The sequence below is a fragment of the Lutra lutra genome, chromosome 13 (genome assembly GCF_902655055.1).
Source record: "Lutra lutra chromosome 13, mLutLut1.2, whole genome shotgun sequence".
Taxonomy (NCBI): Eukaryota; Metazoa; Chordata; class Mammalia; order Carnivora; family Mustelidae; genus Lutra; species Lutra lutra.
The window spans coordinates 11,092,487-11,110,599 of record NC_062290.1 but is presented as its reverse complement, the minus strand read 5'-3'; the positions used below and the strand labels follow the sequence as shown (position 1 = coordinate 11,110,599).

Below are 18,113 nucleotides of genomic sequence, written 5' to 3'. Positions count from 1 at the left end.
TTTCCCCTTTCCACGTAGCTTCAGCCCAAGGGCAGGGGCTGGGAGGTGGTGTGTAGCAGTGCCTATCCACTTGGGGGTGGGCGAGAGTTCTAGAACTCACATTCTCCGCTCTTAGAGGTCTTTGATAGGACTTACTCTAGGGCAGTGATTCCTGAGATGTTTGTACAGCAGCTTTAGCAGCACCTGGGAACTTGTAAGAAAGGCACATTCTAGGCCCTATGCAGACTTACTGGATCAAAAACTCTGGGGTAGGGCCCAGGAATTTGTGGTCTAACAAGCCCTCTGGGGAAATCAGATGCACCGTGAAGTGTGAGAACCACTATAGTGGGGTATGTCTTGGGGTAAAATTGTGAATCAAGCCAAGGCCAACAGGATTATCTTTTTTTTAAAGATGATCCCTACTAGAAAGCAGGTTTTATTTAAAAAAAAAAAAAAAATTATTTCAAGGCACCTGGGTGGCTTAGATGGTCTGCCTTTGGCTCAGGTCATGATCTCCAGGTCCTGGGATCGAACCTCACGTCAGGCCCCCAGCTTGGCGGGGAGTCAGTTCTCCCTCTCCCTCTCTCCCTGCTTGTGCTCTGTCTCTGTATCTCTCTCAATGGAATAAAAAAAATTATTTAGGGTGCCTGGGTGGCTCAATTGGTTAAGTGACTGCCTTCGGCTCAGGTCATGATCCTGGAGTTTCAGGATCGAGTCCCACATTGGGCCTCCCGGTCAGTGGGGAGTCTGCTTCTCCTCTCATTCTCCCCCCTCATGCTCTTGCGCATGCTCTCTCAAATAAATAAATAAAATCTTAAAAAAATTTATTTTTAACTGAAGTATAGTTGACCTACACTCATATTAAGGTTATTATTATTATTATATTATTATATATAATAATTATATTAATATATTATTATTCTATTATTATTCAGGTGTACAGTATAGTGATTTGACATTTCTATACATTACACTGTCCTCATTGGGATACGTGTGGTCGCCATCTGTCATCGTACAACGTTATTACAATATTACTGACCATATTCCTTATGCTGTACTTTTCGTCCCCATGACCTATTTATTTTACAAGTGGAAGTTTGTACCTCTTAATCCCCTCCATCCATTCTGCTCATCCCCCATCTGCCTCCCCCTCTGACAACCACCAGTTTGTTCTGGGTATTTATGAGTCTGGTTTTTTGCTTGTTTCTCTGTTTTGTTTCTTAGATTCCACATAGAAGTAAAATCATAACGGTATTGTCTTCCTCTGTCCGAGTGATTTCACTTTAGCATACTGTCATCTGGGTTCATCCGTGTTGTTGCAAATGGCAAGATTTCATGTTTTTTAATCACTGAGTAACATTTTGTTTGTATATATGCCACATCTTCTTTATTCATCTTCCCATGGATACTCAGGTTGCTTCCGTATCTTGGCTCTTGTAAATAGTATTATAATGAATGTGGGGTGCATATATCTTTTTGAATTAGTGTTTTCATTTTCTTCAGGTAAATACCCAGAAGGGGGATTACTAGATCATACAGTACTTTTAATCTTACCCTTTTTAAAAAATGTATGTATTTATTTTAGCCGGGGGGGGGGCAGAGGGAGAGAGGGAGGGAGAGAGAATCCCAAACAGATTCCCCGTTGAGCGTGAAACCCAATGAAGGGCTTGATCCCACAATCCTGAGATCATGATCTGAGCTAAAACCAAGAGTCTGACTCTCAACTAACTGAACCACCCGGGTGCCTCATACTTATAATTTTTTGAGGAATCTCCATATTGTTTTTCATAGAAAATTTACATTCCCACTAACAGTGCATGAGGCCTGCCTTTTTTCCACATTCTCACCAACACTCGTTTCCTTGTCTTTTGATATTAGCCATTCTGACTGGTATGAGGTATATCTCATGGTGGTTTTGTTTTGCATTTCCCTGACAGGATAATCTTTCTAAAGCTAAAAATCTAAATCTAAAATGTGAATGTAACCCATCAGTTCCTTTTTACCACCATCAAGATAAGTGCTCTTTCCACTGGACCCTACTCTCCAGCTAATCTGAGGGTACCAATTAGAATTAGGTTTTGCAGAGTAAAACAGAGAACAAGAAATTAACGTTTTAAAAATTGAGAAGGTTAGGGGCACCTGGGTGGCTTAGTGGGTTAAAGCCTCTGCCTTCTGCTCAGGTTGTGGTCCTGGGGTCCTGGGATCAAGCCCCGTGTCGGGCTCTCTGCTCAGCGAGGAGACTTCTCCCCCAGACCCCCCGCCTGCCTCTCTCCCTATTTGTGATCTCTGTCTGTCAAATAAATAAATAAAATCTTTAAAAAAAATTGAGAAGTTTATTTCTCTTTCACATCCAAAGAGGTCTAGAAATCGGCTGTCCAGCGTTCTTGGACCGTTCAGCAAAGTTATCTGGGAGTGTGATTTCTTTTTCCAAATCAGTGATTTAGTGTTTGGCAAAAATGACGTATATTTTATAAAAATTTGAGAAATTTTATTTATTTATTTAGAGCATGCACAGGTTAGGGGGCTGTGGTGAGCACTGAGGGCCAGAAGGATAGACTCCTAGACCAGATCCACACCCAGGGCAGAGCCCCGGGTGGGGCTTGACCTTAGGACCTGATATCATGACCTGAGCTGATATCAAGAGTTGGACACTTAGCCAACTGAGGCACCCAGGTACCCCTAAAATTCAAGAAATTAAAAAAAAATGTATTCAAAAGAAAGCAAGAAAATGCCCAACAGAATTAACTGTGGTAAGCATGATGAATATCCTTTCAGGCATTCAGTAGGTGTTTTTATTTTGTCTATGACTAAGCTGGTCTCAGAAGGATACAAGGCAAAATCAATCCTTTTTTTTTTTAAATTCCATTAGCCAATGTGTAATACATCATTAGTTTTTGATGTAATGTTCAATGATTCATTAATTGCTATTATACCCAGTGCTTATCACATCACATGCTCCCCTTAATGCCCATCATCCAGTTACCCCATCCCCCCACCCACCTCCCCAAATCAGTCTTTTTAAAAGATTTTTAAAAAAGATTTTACTTATTTGTCAGAAAGAGAGTGAGCACATGCAGGGGGAGTGGCAGGCAGAGGCAGAGGGAGAAACAGACTCCCCACGGATCAGAGTCTGACATGGGGCTTCATCCCAGGACCTGAGATCATGACATGAGCCGAAGGCTTAACCCACTGAAATACCCAGGCACCCCTTAAAGATTTTTTTAAGTGATCTGTGCACCCAGTGTGGGGCTTGAACCCACAACCCCGAGATCAAGAGTGGCATGCTCCACCAACTGAACAAGCCAGGCATCCCTGATATCAGTCTTTCTATTTTTATTTTTAGTTTTTTTAATTTTTATTTTGTTTTTAAGATTTTATTTATTTGCAAATGAGAGAGTGGAAGAAGCAGACTTCCCACTGAGCAAGGAACCCAGCATGGGGCTCCATCCCAGGACCCTGAGATTATGACCTCAGGTGAAGGCAGAGGCTTAACTGACTGAGCCACCCAGGTGCCCCCAAATCAATCTTTTTTTAAATACATGGCTCTCGTCTTCTAAAAGTATAACTTAGGGGTGCCTGGGTGGCTCAGCGGGTTAAGCCTCTGCCTTCGGCTCAGGTCATGTCTCAGGGTCCTGGGATCAAGCCCCACATCGGGCTCTCCGCTCCGCAGAGCATCTGCTTCCCCCCTTCTCTCTGCCTGCCTCTCTGCCTACCTGTGATTTCTCTCTGTGTCAAATAAATAAATAAAATCTTTAAAAAAAATAAATAAAAGTATAACTTAATCATCTCATTTATATAACATATAATGATCCTTCTCCCTAAGAAAAAAGTTATATATTCATTAATTTAAAACTTTATCATATAGGGCACCTGGGTGGCTCAGTGGGTTAGGGTTCTGCTGTCAGCTCGGGTCGTGATCTCAGGATCCTGGGATCAAGCCCCACATTGGGAATCTCTGCTCAGCAGGGAGCCTGCTTCTCTCTCTCTCTCTGCCTACTTGTGATCTCTCTCTGTGTCAAATAAATAAAATCTTAAAAAAAAACTTTATCATATATATTTATTAAATTTTATTTATATTACATATATCTAAATATATAGTATATAGAATTTATATATAAATTTTATGTGTATTCATATATTTTATATAAATTTTATAATTTGTATTATAAATATAGATGCATTATGTAATATATTACATTATGTAGTAGAAATATAAATTATATGTATTATATAATCACAATATGATTAGTTACTATTATATAATTATATAAACATAGTGTTATAAAACTGGCATATAATTACTAATTAGCATTAACCATATAATCAATATATAATTATATATAGATATATATATTTCTTGGAGAAAGAGATCTCACCTTTTCTTACTCCTTCACGCTCATCCTGTATCCTCTCCATGTTCCCCATAATTTCTGTCACACTTCCTACTTCTTCACCTTGCTGTGCCCTGCAGGGTGTTAGGCTTTTGCTCTTGCTGTTTTTCCCGAAACACGCTTTGTCTAGCTGATCACAGGGGCCTCTTCTCATCCGCAGGCCTCGGTCTGCATGTGCCCTCCTTAGAGCCCACTTCTGCCCACTGTGCCTAAAGGAGACTCACTTCTCCCTCCATCCCGATTCCCTCCCGCGCTTCCGTCCATTGATTTCCTCCATGGTGATGAGGGGCCAGCGGAAGGCAAGCACGCAGGAACAAGGCCCCAGCCCTAAGAGGAAACCACCCTTCAAAGGATTTTACGCCACCCTGGAGGGACCCCACCACCCTTTCCCATGTAATGACGGGTGACAAAAACCTGATGGGATGTCAGGCCCAGGGAGGGTTAACCAGATTAAAACAGCCGGGTAAGAAGCCTGTAAAGATCCCTAGACTTGGAAGCCCCAGTGGCGGGACCGCTGGGTGGCTCAGTCAGTTAAGTGGGTGACTTCGGCTCAGATCTCTAGGTCCGAGTCCCGCATTGGGCTCCTTGCTCAGTGGGGAGCCTGCTTCTCCCTCTGCCAGTCCTGGTAGGAAAAAGGAAAGGAAGAAATCCTGTAACTGAACGTTTGCCTTGCTAGACCATAAGCTCCATGTGTTCCGTTGGCCACGGTGTCCCAGTGCTGGGCATGGCGCTGGGTGAGGGGCCCAGTAACTGGCCAGATGAAGAATGGATGAATAACCTTCCCTGTGGCCTTACCTGCAGAATGGGGATTCTAGGGGCGTGAATGTGGCGTGAATGAAATGAAGTGGTGTGCAAACTTTTTGGTAATGGTACTTGGCTCATGGGAAGATCTCAACAGTTACTCTTCCCTTTCTCTGTCACTGAGTCCTAGGCTCGACTCTGACCCGCCGGAGGCAACCTTGGGCTAGTCATTGAAACTCTTGGGCTGTCAGAGTTTCTGCCATCAAGTATCTGTTGAGTGAACATGGGTTCTAATGATGGAGATAACGGCCATGAATAATTAAACAACACTTGCTTTCTTAGAACTTACATTCTAAGATCTCCAATGGACTGGATATGTTTTCTTAGATTCTGCGTCATGCTGGAGCTGGAATGCTCTGGCTGAGTTTTGTTTTTTTAAGATTTTATTTCTTTGAGATAGAGCGGTCGAGAGAGCCACAAGCAGGGGGAGCGGCAGAGGAAGAGGGAGAAGCAGGCTCTCCACCGAGCAGGGAGCCCAACGTGGGGCTCGATCCCAGGATCCTAGGATCATGACCTGAGCCAAAGCCAGACGTTTAAGGACTGAGCAACCCAGGTGCCCCCTAAGCCCGCCCCCCACCCTTTAAAGTGCTCTGGGTGAGTTTTGAGCAGATGTGGAATGAGAGTGGCCTAGCCAGGCTTGGGAGGGGAGGGGGCAGTCCTCAGCTTAATTTCATCCAGTTCCAGCAGGTTTCTAAAATCACTTGGCAGATCTCCTTGAACGGTGCATGTTTGGGAGTTTGCCTGATATGGCACAACATCTGCAGCTCTGGAGTCTTGAGAGCGCGTCAGAACTGGACGAGGTGGAGGACTGCCCGGGGAACCCAGGCCTCCTGCCTGCTGGAGCGGTTCTCTAGGCTGGAGAGCCTCAAACACCCGCCGTTTCCCTTCTTTCGGGAGCCTCAGTCCCAGGAGCGGCTCCGATTGGCTCTGCCGGGATCATAGGCCCGCCCCTTGGAGCAAACGCTGTTGCTAAGGGGATGGGACAAGCTGATTGGTCAGGCCCGGGGGCGAGGGCATATTAGCAGACCAAGCGGGTGGGAAGGTTTGCTGGGGAGCTAGGACACCAGTGCTACCCCACTCCGCAGTAGATGCTAAAAACTTAAGTCTCCAACTTCTCACCCATCCTTGCGTGGCCTTGGGCTTCAGCTTCTAACACTTAACTTACCAACCCCAGGTGACTTCAGCTCTGGGGAAAAACAAGTCCGTTGCATTTGCTTCGGTTGATGGATAAGAGAGATTACCCAGGATGTTCCTCTCTGACAGTTGCCAAGGGCACATTTTTCTCTAATGAGGGATGAGAAATAGCAGTATGTCCCGGGAGCCTGGTTATGGGACCAGGATCTGAATCCAGGCTCTGGCATGCCATCCAATACAGGACTTTTGAGCTTAAAAGAGATTAAGTTCATAAACCAGTCAACAAATGAATTGATCAATCATTCCAAAATGTTTCTGACAATAAATAGGAAACCTGTAAATTATTTAAACAATGCGCTAATTATTGAGACTTTCAGTAGCAAAAAAAAAAAAAGGAGGTTTGGATTTACATGCTAAGAAAGGCTCCCTGAAGGGCCCGTTGGGGCCAAGTGTGATTGGGTTTGCTCCCTGAGCCCGTGAGTGAAGAAAGCCTCTGGGGAAGACCTGTCACTGTACAAAAAACCCTTTTTTAAAAAATCTTTTTTTTTTTTTAAGATTTTATTTATTTATTTGACAGACAGAGATCACAAGTAGGCAGAGAGGCAGGCAGAGAGAGAGAGGAAGGGAAGCAGGCTCCCTGCTGAGCAGCGAGCCTGATGCGGGACTCCATCCCAGGACTCCATCCCAGGACCCTGGGATCACGACCTGAGCCGAAGGCAGAGGCTTTAAACCACTGAGCCACCCAGTTGCCCCATGTACAAAAAACTCTTAATGGAGACTGGCTGAGAGGACAAGAGGAGGGAAGCGTGTCACATATCTGAAGTATCAGTTTAGAGAGTCATTCTTGTTGAATTAGCGTTAATACACCAATAGCCTTAAGGAAGCAGCCTGATGCGGTAGGAACATGTGGATTTTGTGGACTGAGATCTATTGCAAGGCAAAGTCATTAGCATAATTAAACATAATCCTCTTACAATATATGTGCTGAGCACGTGTTAAAGATGAATTAATTGGAGAAGTGTTATGGATGGAATTGTCCTCTTCCAAAATTCATATGATGCCGTTCTAACCTCTAGTACTTCAGAATGCGGCTCTATATGGAGAAGAGCTTTTCAAGGAGCCCCTATGTGGCTATTTTTTATGGTCACCTTAGAGAGTTAGGGAACCAGCAGGAGGGCACAGCTGGCTTAAAGAGGGTGAAAGACTGATCTGGAGTTAGACACACACTGAGTGTCTTTTTGGTACGTACAACTCCAGCTTCTGGGTTCCCTTCCTAGACAAGAACCATTTGCATCTTACGAGTTTTCTACAAGGTTGCATTTTTGAGATTGAATTTAATATCAAATAATAAGGCAAATGTAGTCACTGTGTTGGGGTCCGTTATCAAAGGAAAGAGACTGAGACAAAGTGAAAGTTGTGCAAAGCTTTATTCTAGGCCAAGCATTAGAAGTTAGACTGACCGGCCAGGGCCGCCTCCGAAGAGAGCGACCCCATCCTGATCTCACAGGCTGGTTTTATAGGACATAACTGCAGACCCAAGGTACGTGGCTTCTATTGTTAAGGCCTTTACTCCCGGAATTGATACCCGGAACCGATACCAGGAACTACTGGGGTGTTTATTCCCAGAATGAAGTCCGTGGATGTAAACAATAGGGCTACCTAGGCAATATGGAGTCGCTCTGGCTAAGCAGGCCCTAATAGTTAAACAGGTTTTAACATTAAATCGGCCCTAACAACTGTCTTGGAGCAGGGTTTCTGAACGGCGGCACTGCTGACAGTTTGCTGTGAGGGCTGTGCTGTGCATTCGGGGTTCTGCGGCATCCCTGGTGTCTACCCACTAGATGGCAGTAGTATCTGCTTCCCCATCCAGTTGTGACGAAACTTTCCAGACATTGCCAAATAGAGGGAGGCAAGACTATCCCCCATTGAGAACCACTGTGCCAGTGTTCCTTTGAATTAAAGACCCAAAGCCTTACTTTTGCCTTACTTGTGTGTGTTAGATAAAATGTTAACAGTGTTCAGATCCCTGCTGCGCCCCTGGCTGGGAGTCCTTGGTCTAGTTTTTAACCTGAGTTTGTTTCTTCTATAAAACCTAGTGAACACACCTTTACCTCGGAGGTTTGTGCAAGGATTAAGTGAAAGCATATGTGCCAAACATGGACATTAGCAAACTCCAGCCACACACTTGGCCTCACGGTTGGTCATGCGGCTTTAAGTAGCATGTTCATGGGGCATGTGCATGGCTCATTCGGTTAAGCGTCTGCCTTTGGCTCAGGTTGTGATCTCGGGGTCCTGGGAGCGAGTCCTGTGTTGAGCTCACTGCTCAGCGGGGAATCTGCTTCCCCTTTTCCCCCTGCCCCTCCCCAACCCTGTTCATGCTCTCTTTCTCTCAAATAAATAAATGAAATCTTAAAAAAAAAAAAAAAGGCATGTTCCTATGCCTGTGGCCCCCAAGGGCAGAGAGCACCCCTGGGACACTTGGGCTGGCATTGGTCTGTGCCTGAGGGGCCTGTAGGATCACCGAGAAGTCGGGTCCCTGCAGCTGAACTGGGCGCCTCCCATCATCACTAGGGCAGGACAGAGGAGTGGGGGGTCTTGACAAGAGTTAGGGGAAAAGGAAGGGGTTACCCTTTCTTCATCCTTGGCCATCAGGGCAAGCCATCTCCTTTCCTCCAGCCTGATGGAGTTGTCACCTGCTCTGCGGCTTTCTGCAGGACAGGGGGTCCTCCCTGCTCTCTCTCAGCTTTGGGCAACCAAGAGAGGCTGAGAACGTATATAGGGTCAGGACTTCCAGTGAGAGTAACGGTCATCTTTGTTGCTATCCTTCTACCTCTGTTCTTCAGAGGCAAGCTTGTTCATGAACTGAATTTAATTTATACGTGTATTGTGAAGCTATTTTATGCTGCGGTAGGAGTGGAGGGGAAAGGAGCTGTTATGGTCCCAACCCCTCTCCCTGAAGGCGCGATTAATTGGGAAACTAACCCAGATCCCTCCATGGGACACCATTGTCCAGCAGGCCGCACCCCTGCCTTAGGTCCTGGGACTCCTACAAGGGGTTATACTGGGGTTTCCTTTTTCTTTTCTTTTTTTTTTTTTTTAAGCTGCTAAATTTGTGGTTATTTATTTATTTATTTATTTATGAGGGAGAGAGAAAGTGTGTGTGCATGAGCAGGGAGGAGGGGCAGAGGGAGAGGGAGAGAATCTTAAGCATTCTCCGTGCTCACTGCAGAGCTTGACCCAGGCTCGATCTCACAACCCTGACGTCATGACCTGAGCCGAAACCAAGAGTCGATCCTTCAACCAACCGAGCCACCCAGGCGCCCCTGTGGTAATTTATTTTTGACAGGGCGGTTGTGGTGGGGGGAGGCAGGTCAGCGCAGAGCTGGTTCAGCCCAAGGTGGGGACAACTGCTCCTCGTTCCCTGCTTGTTAAATAGCAACTGAGCCGTGGCCTGGCCTTGAGGCTCTGGCCTGGACTTGCCAGGGAAAGAGTGAAAGGAAACTGCCACCCCCCCAACCCCCAACAAAGAATTGCATCAGAGATTTGCTGGTACTTTCCGCGCAGCCTCCACAGCTCCCAGCAGTGCCCAGCTTGCCTGCGTGAGAGCCATGAGAGCTGCTGTGAGCTCTTACTTCCGCGAAGCTCCATGAACGGTTAGTGAGCTCGTCTGTGTGGACTGTGACTTGTGGGTAGTGCTCAGGGCTGTACCGTGCAGCAGGGAGACCCTGGGCAGGGGGAATGAGGAGGGTTGGGGCAGGAGCAGGGCGACCTGCTCCAGCCGCGCCTGCCACATCTTGGGACCGTGAGCAACAAGACCCTTCCTCTCCCTGGATTTCAGTTTCCTCATAAACAAAATGGCGGATAAACATGCTGCCCCATGTCCTCGGAGACCAGGAAAGTGCAAGAACATTTAAAGACTAGCAGCAGTGCTTATGAGCTAGGCTCTTCGTGGGAACTTTGGAGTGTTTCTTGTAGACGTAGTGCAACTGAGTCGCTCATTTTTCTCCCATTTAACAAATATTTCCTGAAGCCCTACTGGGTGCCAGGTACCGCTCTAGGTGCTGATGATACAACCGTGAACTCAACAGGCAGAAGTCCCCTCCTCCTTACATTCTGTGGTGGGGAGACTGAGGGGCAACCAAAAAAGTGAGTGAAACAATGTTAGTTGGTGTTAGGTGGTATGGGAAAAACTAGAGTGAGGAAGAGGGAGGGGAAATGTAGTAGCCAGCCCCAAACAGCCCCTACCCTTGGTATCTGCACCCTCGCCTAGTCCCTTCCCGCTCCATCCCAGGCTTGGTCTGTGTGACCAGTAGAAGGTGGCAGAAGTGACGGTATGTCACATCTGATGTTACATCTTAGGAGACCAGCTTCCTTCTTGGGCTCTCAGAGCACTCACTCCGGGGGACGCTGGTTACCATACCATGCTGTGCGGACCCTTGGGCAGCCTGTGGAGAGGCCCACATGGATAGGAACTGAGGTACCCATCAAAAGCCAGTGAGAGGGACATCTGGCGGGGTGCTCAGTCAGTTAAACGTCTGCCTTCGGCTCAGGTCATGATCTCAGGGTCCTGGAACTGAGTCCCTCATCGGGCTCCTTACTCAGTGGGGAGTCTGCTTCTCCCTCTTTCTGCTCTGCCTGTTGCCTCCCTCTGCTGTGCATTCTCTCTCTCTCTGACAAATAAATAAATACAAGCTTAAAAATAAAACAAAAAGCCAGTGAGGAAATGAAGCTTGCCAACAGACTATAACGTCACAAGAGACTCTGAGCCAGAACCTTGGAGGAAAGCCTTCTCTTCAGTGCTGTAGAGAATGTGGGTGGAGTGTGCCCTCTGCTGTGACTGTCCTCTCAAGGCAGTGGGCTAAATGCTTTGTGGACGCTATCTCGTTTAATCCTCCTCTAACTGCCACATTGGGGGTACCAATGTTGCCTCCATTTTCCACAGCAAGGCTCATTTGCCCGTAACTCATTTGCCCAAATCCTCTAGCTAGTAAGTGCCTGAGCTGGGACTCCCACTTGAGTCTTCACACTGTCATGCTATTCTACCTTTTCTCTGCTCTTTCCACACCAGGCTTTGGACCTCACACTAATACCCTCTCCCTTCCTCTAGTTCTCTCTTGTCCCCCAAGTCATTCCTAAGTGTTGACATTCATTGAGCTCTTTGGCCCCAGGCCACGTCCTCCCTCTCTTTCAGAGTCAGATGGTGGTTCCAGGGTTCATGATGAGGGTCTGTCAACCACATGCCCCAGTTGCCTAGTGCCGGAATCTTCTTTCTGCGGACCTTCTCACACAGCTTCAGCAAGCCGTTCCCGCACTGGGTGGTTTATTTGCTGTCAGAACCATTCTACATTCCTGCCTCTTTTTCTCTATATGATGGGAGAGCTGATGCCTGCCAAGCACATTTCCCAAACTGCCCGGTCACTTAGCGTTTGTAGTAAGTTCAGCCAAGGAGAGGCACTTGGTAGGAGATTAGAAGGGGGGCAGAAGAGAGAGGGCAGGAGTCCCCATCCTCCTTCCCTGCCTCCTCACCTTGTCCCTGCAGGCAGCGCTTCTCGTATTGACTGGGCTCTCTCCGCAGCTTCACCTCCTGATGTGCAGGCCACCCTGGCTTCAGCCTGGGCTCCTGGGCCCTGGCAACACACTTTTTCCCTTGGTTCCTCTGGCCGTACTTGTGGCCACACAGCTTCCTGCATTTCCCAATCTTGGGTTTGTCCCATTTCTCCCTAGCTCTTTTAGCTCCCCTTTGATGTGAGCCCCGGGATTAAATTTTCTCTATGAATTGCTTGAGCTAGGTTTTCGCTTTCAGGTGGGATCCCAACTGATATCAGGGGGGAAACCCTGGACTTTACCGTCATCTTAAATGGGTCTTCCTCAGATCTCTTTAACTACAGTTAAATCTTCCTCAGATCTCTTTAACCCACTCTCTGATGAGAATCTCCAGTTCTTCTATGACACTCAGGTTCTCTCTTTCAGTTCAATGTTTGCCTCATGTATCCCTGTAACCATCCGTCTGTCCATCTGTCCATCATTATTCATTGCACTGGGCTTGCTGATGATCTAGTGACGACCAAGATTGAAAACTAATACATTTTCATGCAGCTCATGCAGAAGAGAGAATGTTTTTTGTGGTGAGAACATTTAACGTGGGATCTAGCCTCTTGACACATGTTAAGTGCACAGTAGTACAGTATCGTCAACTACAGGCACCACGTCGTGCAGCAGGTTGCTAGAACTTATTACTCCTGCGCAATTGACACCCTATGCCTATGGAATAGCAACTCCCCTTTCCTCTTCCCCTAGCTCCTGGCAGCCACCATTCTATTCCCTATTTCCATGAGTTTGAGTATTTTAGATACCTCACGTAAGTGGGATCTTGCACTGAGGCTGGTTTGTTTCGCTTAGCATAATGCATCCATATTGTCCCATATGACAGGATTTTTTTCTTTCTAAAGGCTGAATAGTATTCCATTGTTTGTATGTACTACATTTTCTTTCCACTTATCCATCGATGGATGCTTAGGTTGTTTCCATATCTTGGCTGTTGTGAAGTACAGATATCTCTTTAAGATCCAAATTTCAAGTTTTAAAAAAAAAAGATTTTATTTATTTAAAGTAATCTTTACACCCAACGTGGGGCTCGAATCCACAACCCCAAGAATAAGAGTCACATGCTCTACCAACTGCCAGGCACCTCTCAGTTTTGTTTTTTGTTTGCTTTGCTTTGTTTTGATATGTATCCAGGAGTGGAATTACTGGGTCATGTAATTCCACAAAATTCCGTTTTTAATTTTTTGAGGAATCTCTATGCTGTTTTTTTTTTTAAGATTTTATTTATTTATTTGACAGAGAGATCACAAGTAGATGGAGAGGCAGGCAGAGAGAGAGAGAGAGAGGGAAGCAGGCTCCCTGCTGAGCAGAGAGCCCGATGCGGGACTCGATCCCAGGACCCTGAGATCATGACCTGAGCCGAACGAAGGCAGTGGCTTAACCCACTGAGCCACCCAGGCGCCCCTATGCTGTTTTTCATAGAGACCGCATCAGCTTATATTATCACCAACAGTTCACCAAGGGCTCCCTTTTCTCTATATTTTGCTTAATGTGGTTTTGATTGGCATTTTTCTGATTAGTGATATCGAGCATCTTTTCATTTATCTGTTAGCCATCTGTATATCTTCTTTGGAGAAATTCCTATTCCCATCCTTTGTCTGTTTCTTAATTGGGTTACTTTTTTTTTTTCCCAAGATTTTATTTATTTTTTTAAAAGATTTTTATTTATTTGACAGAGAGAGATCACAAGTAGACAGAGAGGCAGGCAGAGAGAGAGGGAGGGAAGCAGGCTCCCTGCTGAGCAGAGAGCCCGATGCGGGACTCGATCCCAGGACCCTGAGATCATGACCTGAGCCGAAGGCAGCGGCTTAACCCACTGAGCCACCCAGGCGCCCCCCAAGATTTTATTTTTAAGTAATCTCTATACCCAGTGTGGGGCTCAAACTCACAATCCAGAGATCAAGAGTCACAGGCTCTTCCTGCTGAGCCAGCCAGGCATCCTGTTGGTTTTGTTTTTGTTTTTCCTTTTTTTTGCTAGTGAGTTCTAGGAGTCTCTTATATAGTTCAGGAATTAACCCCTTAGCAGACATAGGGTTTGCCAATATCTTCTCCCCTTCCGCAGGTTGCCTTTTCACTCTGTTGATGGTTTCCTTTGCTGTGTGGAAGCTTTTTAGTTTGATGTAGTCACACTTAACTAATTTTGCTGTTGTTCCTAATGCTTTTTGGTGTCATATTCAAGAAACCATTGTCGAGACAAATGTCATAAAGCTTTCCTCCCGTTTCTTGGAGTTTTAGTTTTAGGTCTTAACATTTAAGTCTTTAATCCATTTTGAGTTGACTTTGGGGAGGACGGGGGTAAGATAAAAGTATCTACAAAAACCACATAAGTGCAGGGCACCTGCGTGGCTCTGTGGTTAAGCGTCTGCCTTTGGCTCAGGTCATGATCCCAGGGTCCTGAGATCAAGCCCTGCATTGGGCTCTCTGCTTGGCGGGAAGCCTGCTTCTCCCTCTCCCACTCCCCCTGCTCGTATTCTCTCTCTCACTGCTTCTCTCTCTTTGTGTCAAGTAAATAAAATCTTTTTTAAAAAGCCACATAAGTGCTGTAATAGGGTAATTATAGGGTGTTGTAGGAGCACATGGTGGTGACCCAGTCCTCCCAGAGGGTTTGGTGAGGGCATGAGTCCTTGAGGCCTGACCCATGAGGAGCTGGTCAGACAGAAGAGGGCAGGGAGGAAAGAGTAGAGCGGGCTGAGAGGAGAGTATGCAAAGACCCAGAGGCCAGATGAGGAAAGTACCAGTGCTGGGCAGGCTTGAAAAGGGAGATTCTCAAATAGAAACGTGGCTATATTGGCCCCCACCTGCCTGTGGAGCAACATTGCCATCCACACCCACAGTTCGAATCTCTCCCTTCCCGTCCTGCTCTCCTGGCTCGGTGGGTACTTCTGGACCCCACAGGACAGCTCCCTTATAATTTGTATCCCTCATAATGGATACAAGTGTCCCCAAATGTCCTGCACTTCCTTACTTCTAGAATTCCTTCTCTGGAGCCATGGTGAGCCCTATTTTTCTTTGACTTTTTAAAGATTTTTTTAAAAAATTTATTTATTTGACAGAGATCACAAGTAGGCAGAGAGGCAGGCAGAGAGAGGGGAGGAGGAGAAGCAGGCTCCCTGCCAAGCAGAGAGCCCGATGCGGGGCTCAATCCCAGGACCCTGGGATCATGACCCGAGCCGAAGGCAGAGGCTTTAACCCACTGAGCCACCCAGGCACCCCTTTCTTGCCTTTTTAATGGAGCTTTCTTTTGTTTTGAAGAGCTGTCTAATGATTCAGATCGTTGGAGTTGGGATCTCTCACTTAGCCCTTTGGTGTACAGGCTGTGAAGCATCTCGGTGCTCCTGTTGGGAAAACACAGAGGGGGACGGGCGGGTGCCAGAACAGGCGGAGGCCCTTGGGAACGCCTCCTGGGCCGCCTGTCCCCTCGGCTTCTGCTGGAGTCCCGGGGATAAGGACTGTTTGGCCTCTGCTGACACTGATACAAGAAGACCCACAGCACAAGCTGGACGATAAGCAGTACGGGTTGTTGGCTCTGTGCTGTGGTGACCGCGGGGAGGGCGGGAGGACTGGGGAGCGCTGAGAAAATGCTGGGAATGAGGCGTGGCTGCAACTCAGAGCCGCTGAGCAGAGCCCTGTGGGAGTGCAGGCCAACTGCGGACCGATATTCCCACAGAACACTGAGATCTGGATGGTTGCGGTACATGCCACTGACTAATTTTTAATTTTTAGAAAAAAATTTTAAATTTAATTTTTTTTAAGATTTTATTTATTTATTTGACAGAGAGATCACAAGCAGGCAGAGAGGCAGGCAGAGAGAGAGGAGGAAGCAGGCTCCCTGCTGAGCAGAGAGCCCGATGCGGGGCTCCATCCCAGGACTCTGAGATCATGACCTGAGCCGAAGGCAGAGGCTTAACCCACTGAGCCACCCAGACACCGCAATTTTTTTCTTTTTAAAAAATATTTTATTTATTTATAGGGGGAGCACGAGCCAGGGTAGTGGCAGAGGGAGAAGCAGGCTCCCTGCTGAGCAGGGAGCCCAATGTAGGGCTCCATCCCAGGACCCTGAAATCATGACTCGAGCCAAAGGCAGATGCTTTACCAGCCGAGCCACCCAGGCGTCCCCAAAATTTTAAATTTCAATATTCCGTACAGGCCATTGTAACACAGATGAAACTAGGCTTATTCAGGGGTTCTTAACCATGACTGCACATTACAATCACCTGAGGAGTTTTTTCAAGATTTTATTTGTTTGAGAGAGCAAGTGCATGGGAGAGCACGAGGGGTGGGGGAAGGACAGAGGGAGAGGGAGAAGCAGGCTCCCTGCTGAGCAGGGGCTCCATTCCAAGGCCCCCGTATCATGACCTGAGCTAAGCGCAGCCCTTTAACTGACTGAGCCATGCTTCCCCCCTCTGCCTCAGGCCAATTAAATCAGAATGGGGGGGTGCCTGGGTGGCTCAGTGGGTTAAAGCCTCTGCCTTCGGCTCAGGTCATGATCCCAGGGTCCTGGGATTGAGCCCCGCATCGGGCTCTCTGTGAAGCAGGGAGCCTGCTTCCCTTCCTCTCTCTCTGCCTGCCTCTCTGCCTACTTGTGATCTCTGTCAGGTAAATAAAATAAAATCTTAAAAAAAAAATCAGAATGGGGAGGAGGGACAATGAGTCATCAAGTTTTTCTAATGTCCCAGCTGATTCCGATGTACAGTTAAGGCTGAGGCTGAGAGCCGTGGGGTTTGACGTGTTTGGGCTTCATCACACGTGACCTCTGGTGTTTACAGCATAGTTTGGCAGAGGATGGGGGAAGGCTCTGTGCCACGTGGGGCCTTTTCTAGCGGTAACTGACAGGTGCGCCACATCACCAGCGATCCAGTACCGGGACGGGACCTCTGAAGACAAACGGGAGGGGCTCTTCTGTTCTCTTTCTCTTGAGGACCCCCCACTCTTTGTCACGAAGTATGTACCCTTACGGATATGGCAGAAGAGTCCCTGAGAAACTCATAGGGTGTTTCGCCTTAAATGGTTGCAAAAGCATCCTTCATCGCTCACAGGTCTGGATCTAGCATCTTGTCCTGGGTACAGCTTCTCACTTGGTACCTAGCTCCAATGTCTCTATGTTATAAGGATTAGGCGTCGTGTGCGTGCAGTCACTTTGAACCATGCAAAAACAATGCCCGGTCGGTAGGTACGCATGAGGAATTCCCTTCAACGTCTGGGAGGGACTGGATATGGCACAGCTCACCAGATTCAACCACGGTGGGCCAATGGCAGTCTCACACGCCTTCCCCTTCCTCAAACGGTGGTGTTTCCCACAGTCCCATCCTTGACTGTTGTCCATGCTCGGGCTACGCTCCCACCTCTTAAATCTGTGCCATCAATTCTTATTCTCTGCTGAGTTCCAAATACATCTTCAACAGTCTATTAGACATTCCCTCCTGAATGCCCTATAGGAAACATGGACTTACTGTGATCAATCCTGAATTCATTATTTCAATAAATTTGTTACTGTCTACCTCCATGTGCTTTTCTTTTCTCTCTCTCTCTTTTTTTTTAAGGAATTTACTGGAAGGACACATAAAGGAAGACTTGAGAAAACAGTGCAAAGGACAGGTGCCGGAGAAACTTGATTACCAGCCCCCAGAGGCACGTGGGCAGCCTTTGAAGATGCTGTCTTTGGCTGACTCACTTGCAGATGCCTCCAGCCCCCATGTGTTTCTACTCTAAATTCAAACTTCTGAGAGAGAGAGAAACTGATTGGCCTGTCTTGGGTCACGGGCCTACCCCTGACTTGACTTAGGGGGTTGGATCCCATGATTGGAAAGCCCATCGGAATCAGATGAGTTAGGATCAGTCCCGCAGAGTGCTGTTAGCAGGAGAAAGCAGAGAGCTTGCAAAACAGGGAGGAAAGGTTTTATAAAAATTCTCCCCATTTTATTGGTTTTTTAAAAAAATATTTTATTTATTTGACAGAGATCACAAGTAGGCAGAAAGAGAAGGGGAAGCAGGCTCCCCACTGAGCAGAGAGCCCAATACGGGGCTCGATCCCAGGACCCCGAGATCACGACCCGAGCCGAAGGCAGAGGCCCAACCCACTGAGCCACCCAGGCGCCCCCATTTTTATTGTTTTAAACATTATACAAGTTACACATAAGTAAATGCACTTGTGAAAAGCCAAAGAAGGAAGACTATAGAAGAACTTCTCTCTCTCCTGCTCTCGTC

At 47.0% G+C, this 18,113-nt stretch overlaps 1 long non-coding RNA gene across 1 annotated transcript in view; it reads left to right on the top strand.

Moving 5' to 3' along the window:
- LOC125082903 (uncharacterized) overlaps positions 1-17,810 on the top strand; it is an 83,223-nt gene extending 65,413 nt beyond the window's left edge. The window contains exon 4 of the long non-coding RNA XR_007122137.1: positions 17,450-17,810. This is a non-coding gene — a long non-coding RNA (uncharacterized LOC125082903). The remainder of the gene's footprint in view (positions 1-17,449) is intronic.
- The last annotated feature ends 303 nt before the right edge of the window (positions 17,811-18,113 follow it).